We start from the raw sequence: 6,216 nt of genomic DNA on the forward strand, positions 1-6,216 counted from the left end.
GAAGGGTAAATGGGGACCAACTCCCCGGGGAGCAGGGGAGCTGGATAGTGACAATTGGTATGAAGGTATGCCCCTACATTTACCAAGGTCTTATATGTGGGGCTGACCCCACATATGGTCTTTCCTTGCAGTATCTGCCGGAAGAGATACGGTATTTATTTGCTCCCCCACCGAGCAAATTAGGCACAAGGCCGATTTTTAATGTGAGGAGTGAAGGGGAAATGGGGACCAACTCCCCTGGGAGTAGGGGAGCTGGATAGTGACAATTGGTATGAAGGGTTGCCCCTACATTGACCAAGGTCTTATCTGTGGGGTCGCCCCCACATACGGTCTTTGCTTGCATGGATTTATTTGGTTCCCCACTGAGCAAATTAGGCACAAGGCCGTTTTTTAATGTAGAGGGAGAGGGAGGGAGGGGGGAAAGGGGGGGACCAGCTCCCGAGAGGTGGGAAATGGGAGCTGGATAGTAACTGTTGGTCTGTAGGGTGATCCCTACATTGACCAAGGTCTGATATGTGGGGTTACCCCCACATATGGTCTTTGCTTGCAGTATCTGCCAGATCAGATACTACACTTTGATCTTGGCCAAAAGGCCAAGAAAAGGTTAAAAAGCTAAGGATAGTATCTATTAACAACAGACCTTTGATCTTAACCAAAAACGCCAAGCACAACAGTGTTACTGACAGACCGACAGACCGACCGACCGACCGACCGACGGAGTGACTTATAGAGCCGGTTGCACGCGACTAAAAATACACCAATAATAAAAGCGCTTAAATATAAAATATTACTGACTATACGTGTAGTGTAGGATGTGCTTATCTCTGTATGATTATACGCTTGTGTTTTGCGTGTGAAAATAAAAGAAATGATAGAAATAAATCAATATCAATATTCCTATAATTGTACACATATCCTGCATTTTTTATGAAATCCAAGGCAATAACAGCGCCCATGACATATTTACGAGTTACTAGTAATGGCCGAACAATCAATTTTATACTTGACCACCGGATATAAACCTATCGTATGCTTCGTACCCAGTATCAGATAATGTTATATTTGTTCTCAAGTCAAACCGACTGTAAAGAAACTGCAGACAATGCAATGTCATCACGTGATTTCACGTTTTCCTTTTATTTTTCTCCATCAAAGTGATAACTGTCCACAATCCAATTTCGACATAATTTATGACAGTTTTGTGCAATATTCGGACGTTTACTATGCATAAAAGAAAACTGTTTCTAGAGTTGCTTTTGATTTTCCAAATATAAGGACAGGGTTTTATATATTGTACTCGACTTTTCCAATTATTAACGACCACCTAACATGTTTACCAAATTTCTATTCCGAGTTTTATGTTTATTTCCGGAGAGTTATACGTATTTAGATGTTTTCAGAGATTTGTCGTCAGTTAGTCAAGGGAAATTTTATACAAATAATATTCTGGTCAAGCATAAATATATTAAAAACCTTACTGTAGATAATAGGGATATATCGTATTTTTTCTTTGACTTTTATTATGGTTGGGAATAACGTTCTTGCGAAACTTTAAATTTTGATTTCAAATGACGTATTTTCAAATAAGTTGTCGTTATAATACCTTAACTTTATATATTATTATAAAAAGCGTAACTGCTCTATCCAATCGTTTTCAAACAATTATGTCTTTTAAGAACGTTGAATACGAACTGAAAAATAGAAATTCGTACAATTTTCTTATTTCAATTCAAGCCAGACCGAAAACCTACTGAAACAGCTCGCGATATCAACGAAGCGTTTTATCCAGAAACCCTACTGAACGCAAAGCACAATGGTGGGTTTAGAAATTTCGTGGCGCCAACAAGAGTCTTGAAGATGATGAGTGTCGTGGTCAACCTTCGGATGTTGACAACGATATAAGAGCCATAGTCGAAGCCAATTCACTGTGCGAGAATTTCTGTATACGACGATTTCCATCAACTTGAGAAGGATTGGAAAGACAAAACGCTTGATAAATGGGTGCCCCACGAATCGAAAGACAACCAAAAGAAACGCCGTTATGAAGTGCCATCTTCCCTTCTTTTATGCAACAAAACGACCGGGTTCTTGACCGGGTTGTGACTTGTGATGAAAAGTGTTTTCTTTACGACAACCGGCGACGCTCAGCTCAGTAGTTAGACGCCGAGGAAACTCCGCGATACTTCCTGAAGCCAGAGTAGCATTAAAATAAGGTTATGTAGACTGTCTAGTGGTCTGCGACCGGCCTAATTTATTACAGTTTTATGAATGCAGGCGAAGCCATTTTGGCGTAGAAGTACTGTCAACAAATGGATGTAATTCATCAGAAACTTCGACAACAACACCCAGCATTAATTAAGTGAAAAGGCCAAATCTTATGCACGACAATACGCGGCCGCGCGCTGCACAACCAACCCACGTAAATGGAGGTTGGAGGTTGATAATTTCCGAGTATTCTTTTCATACTCTACGTTGAAACCAGGTTTGATAATGTTGCTGCCAGCAAAATTTGGTTTGCTGAATTGTGGAAACGTTACCTCACCGGCACTAGACACAACTACTCTTTCCAGCCGCTTGGTTGCGTTCAGCCCAAGCAAGAAATATAATTCAAGTAGGTATTCATTCACTATAAAACTACTAAAAATTTCATAGTAATGCTGAGTTTTGCATCGACGTTTACTTGCAGCACTCCGATTCTACTGGAGTTAAGTGTGCTCCTGCGTGATGCGAGCAAATCGATCACTTCCTTCGTCCATTCTTTACAGCACGACTAGTGTATAACTGACTGCGTACCTCCGTTATTCACCAGAGTTTACGTGGTATTTCATTGAAACGAACAGTTAAGACAGGCAATGCGCCATTTGAAAGAGTTTGAGGGATGAGACTTGCGCTGAAAACTCATCCTCTTCTCGTGTTCCGGAAAACAACAAGTATCAATATAATGCCACGTATATCTCTGATGCATGCAGTCACTAACCCGCAAAACGTGTTGTAAGGAATGGACGGGAAAAGTGACCACTGTTCTCACAGCAGACAGAAGCATGATTAATTGCTGTGGAATAGAAGCAGTTCAAGTTAACATTAGTGTAAAACTAAGCATTAGCATAAAAGTTTTAGTTGTGGATGTATGCTTACTTTGATTTGATTTATTGCTTGAGCTAGACATATTCAAGCAACTTAGAAAAGTAACTGTGTCTAGTGCTGGTGAGTTAACGTTTCCACGATTCAGCAAACCAAATTTTATCATTGATTATATCAAAAAATATGCCATCAACGCAGTGCATTTGTCAAAAAGTATTAAACGGACAGCAACGATTATAAAATAACCAACGACGGGGGTTTGTTTTTAATTATCTTTTTCTGTTTTTCTTTCGATAGTAAGAATTGCCTTTTTATCGTCTGGGGCGGTTTCGAACAATTTTCCTCAAGAAAGATTTTAATTTGGGGTTTTCTTCGGACGGGTTATTCTTTTAGAGACGTTAGGGTTTCATTTTGGGACAGATTTTTGATGCGGCATTGAGACAGTCACCTGACTTTAACACTACACGTTACTGATTCTCAGCATACTTTCTGCATTCTCAGCATCTGCATACGCTTGCAGTTTCGTCATCTCCCTCTCTTGCAGTTTCTCTAAAGCCACAATGATGTCGGGTATCCTTCCTTAGTTGGCTAATCTGTCCATACCTCCATGTCCCTGACGATGTTTGTGCCATTTTCTAGTACTGCCTCCAATTTCTGTCTGTACTACCTATCTCCATGTTAACTATCCTGTCGTATGCATAGAACCCAGTGTACTGCTTCGACACGCCGTGCTGTGTATCCTCATATTTTGGTAGCATTAAGTATCCCCAAGGTTTAAGTACCATCTTAGAGCTTTCTAATAGAGGTGTCATTCGTTTGATTCTCTCTTTTCCTGTACAACGATTTGTGTGATAACAGCGGATGCTGAGCTGATCACAATGTGTGTATGTATGTGTGCTTTTTAAATTCTGATTCTGCTTTTCTTGTGTTCAGTGTTTGTGGTTTATGTGGTCTAGTTTCCACATTTGAACACGTACAGCAAGATATCGACAGTTTTCATCATTGTTCGTTTCATAGTCTCAGTTTTTCATTTAACTCCAATTTCACCAGATCATTTTTTTTAGTTTTTACGAAGCAGCATTCGTATAATATAATATCTTCGGATAAGAATTAATATTATATTGATCTTCTTAATATTCAATTTTTTCTTTAGTTACCTGAATTGTTCCATGTTCTCGCCTCGTTTTCCTGTCTCCTTGAACTGTATACTGTGATTGCTGGGACGCCAAAATCTACGATTTAGAAGTGTTATCGCTTTTAAACTAACATGACATCTCGTCCACTTGCTTGGATGTGTTACACATAGAATTTTGGATTTTCGCCTATTCTCTTTTTTTTTTTTGTAATTTTTGTCTTAATATTTAAAATGCATTATTTTTTATAGTTTCCGGTGCATTTTTTCGAAACAAATAGTGTCTCTTCTTGTATTCATATTTAAATAGTTTGCTACATTCACTTATGTAATTTGCCGATTCGCTTTTTATACACAAATTCTACGTTTGATTTCCTTTTAACATTGGTATTGTTAGTTCTAGTTGAATTGATTTTCCAGCTTTGGGTAATGATTTTTTCTTTCTTTAGGCGTCTCTTCTTTTATCATACTTATGAGTTGTCCTGTACTTGTTTCTCTTCTGTCTTTTCCTTGTTCGTATGGTTGTTCGTTTAAATGTATTTGTACTGTTTATTTTGACTGTTTCTTATTGTGGTAGTTAGCCTTTCTGTGTTCACGGTTTTATAATTTTCGAATTATTCTTTTGTGTAGTTCACATCTGAATTCACTATTACTATTCACCGCCTTTCCTTTTCAAGTAGATTCTCTCATCTGACAGATTAGTTTCCTCGATTTCTGGTCAAGATTCCAAAGTTTTTCTTTAGTTTAGCCTCTGAATGATTAAGGATATCTTATTCGTAATACTTTCCAATGTTTATCACTTTTAACATGTAGCTGCTATATTATTTTATTTCTAGTGTTTTTTTCTTCTCAGTTATTATTATTATTATTATTACTATTATTATTATTATTATTAGTAGTAGTAGTAGTAGTATTAGTATTATTATTATTAATATTATTATTAGTAGTAGTATTAGAAGTAGTAGTAGTAGTAGTATTCTTTACTCACTAGGAGTAGTTAAACATGCCATCATCAACGATTTTTCTTTAAGAACAACTTTAGTGTTCTCTGGGGTCTGAGTGACAACAAATCTCCCCAGATTTCCAGTTTTTTTCCATTTATTTCGATAAACCTGTCAAATGAATTTGCGTTATCGCAATAGCCGTTGACTATTGATTTCTCGTTGGCGGTGACTATTGACCTTCATTGGAATTTGGATGGCAATAAGCCTTCGCAATGCCCTAGTCCTCTTTGACTCGTTCAGCGGAAATTTGGCTAGTGCTTTCTCTCCTCGGTTTTTCCATGCTCCTTGACCCTACTAGATTATATAGTGTGGCGTCAGTTTATGGTGACACACACACAAATTAAATTAAAAATATATATTTTTTAATTAACTGGAAGGCTGGGGCAACTGAAGTTAAATTACAATTATACAGTTTGACTTTTCTTAATTCCATGTGATGTTCCTTTGTGTTTTAAATCTGTAGTAGTTTCTTATTTCCCGCGTATGCCTGTACCTCATGTGTGCTAGTCTCTGCATTTAAGAATTTTCCTTATATTTCAGCCCTTTTCGTTATTGTTATACGTTGTATCTTCTCAGCTATGCCTCAAATTCCAATCTCTCTCATTGTATTTTCAAAGTTTTTCGGTATTGTTCCTAGTGCTCCTACTATTAGTGGTGTTATCTTGGCGTTCTTCATCTTTCATATCCCTTTGAGCTTTTTGGCCCGGTCTGTGTATTTGCTTCACTTTTCTCTCCCTTTGCTCTTCACGATGTGTTCTGTTAAAACCGTTTACTCTACAGTCGGTTTTCTTTAATTAACTACTAGCAGGGCTACCCGGCGTTGCTCGGGACCGTATAAACAATGAGAAAATTGAATTTGATTTGGAATATATTTGTTATTCTTAGGAGAGAGGAATTTTTAATGTCTATGTATCATTTGCCATTTTGAGCAAAAGAATATTTTACCTACCTAGGACGGGTATTAGACGTATGAAATAATTGTATCTTACCTAGGGTAGA

At 37.7% G+C, this 6,216-nt stretch overlaps 1 pseudogene; it reads right to left on the reverse strand.

Moving 5' to 3' along the window:
* Window positions 1-480: 480 nt before the first annotated feature.
* Window positions 481-605, reverse strand: LOC145293550 (U2 spliceosomal RNA; annotated as a pseudogene).
* Window positions 606-6,216: the final 5,611 nt, after the last annotated feature.

The sequence above is a fragment of the Euprymna scolopes genome, chromosome 14, assembly GCF_053919585.1.
Source record: "Euprymna scolopes isolate OS-2025 chromosome 14, ASM5391958v1, whole genome shotgun sequence".
Taxonomy (NCBI): Eukaryota; Metazoa; Mollusca; class Cephalopoda; order Sepiida; family Sepiolidae; genus Euprymna; species Euprymna scolopes.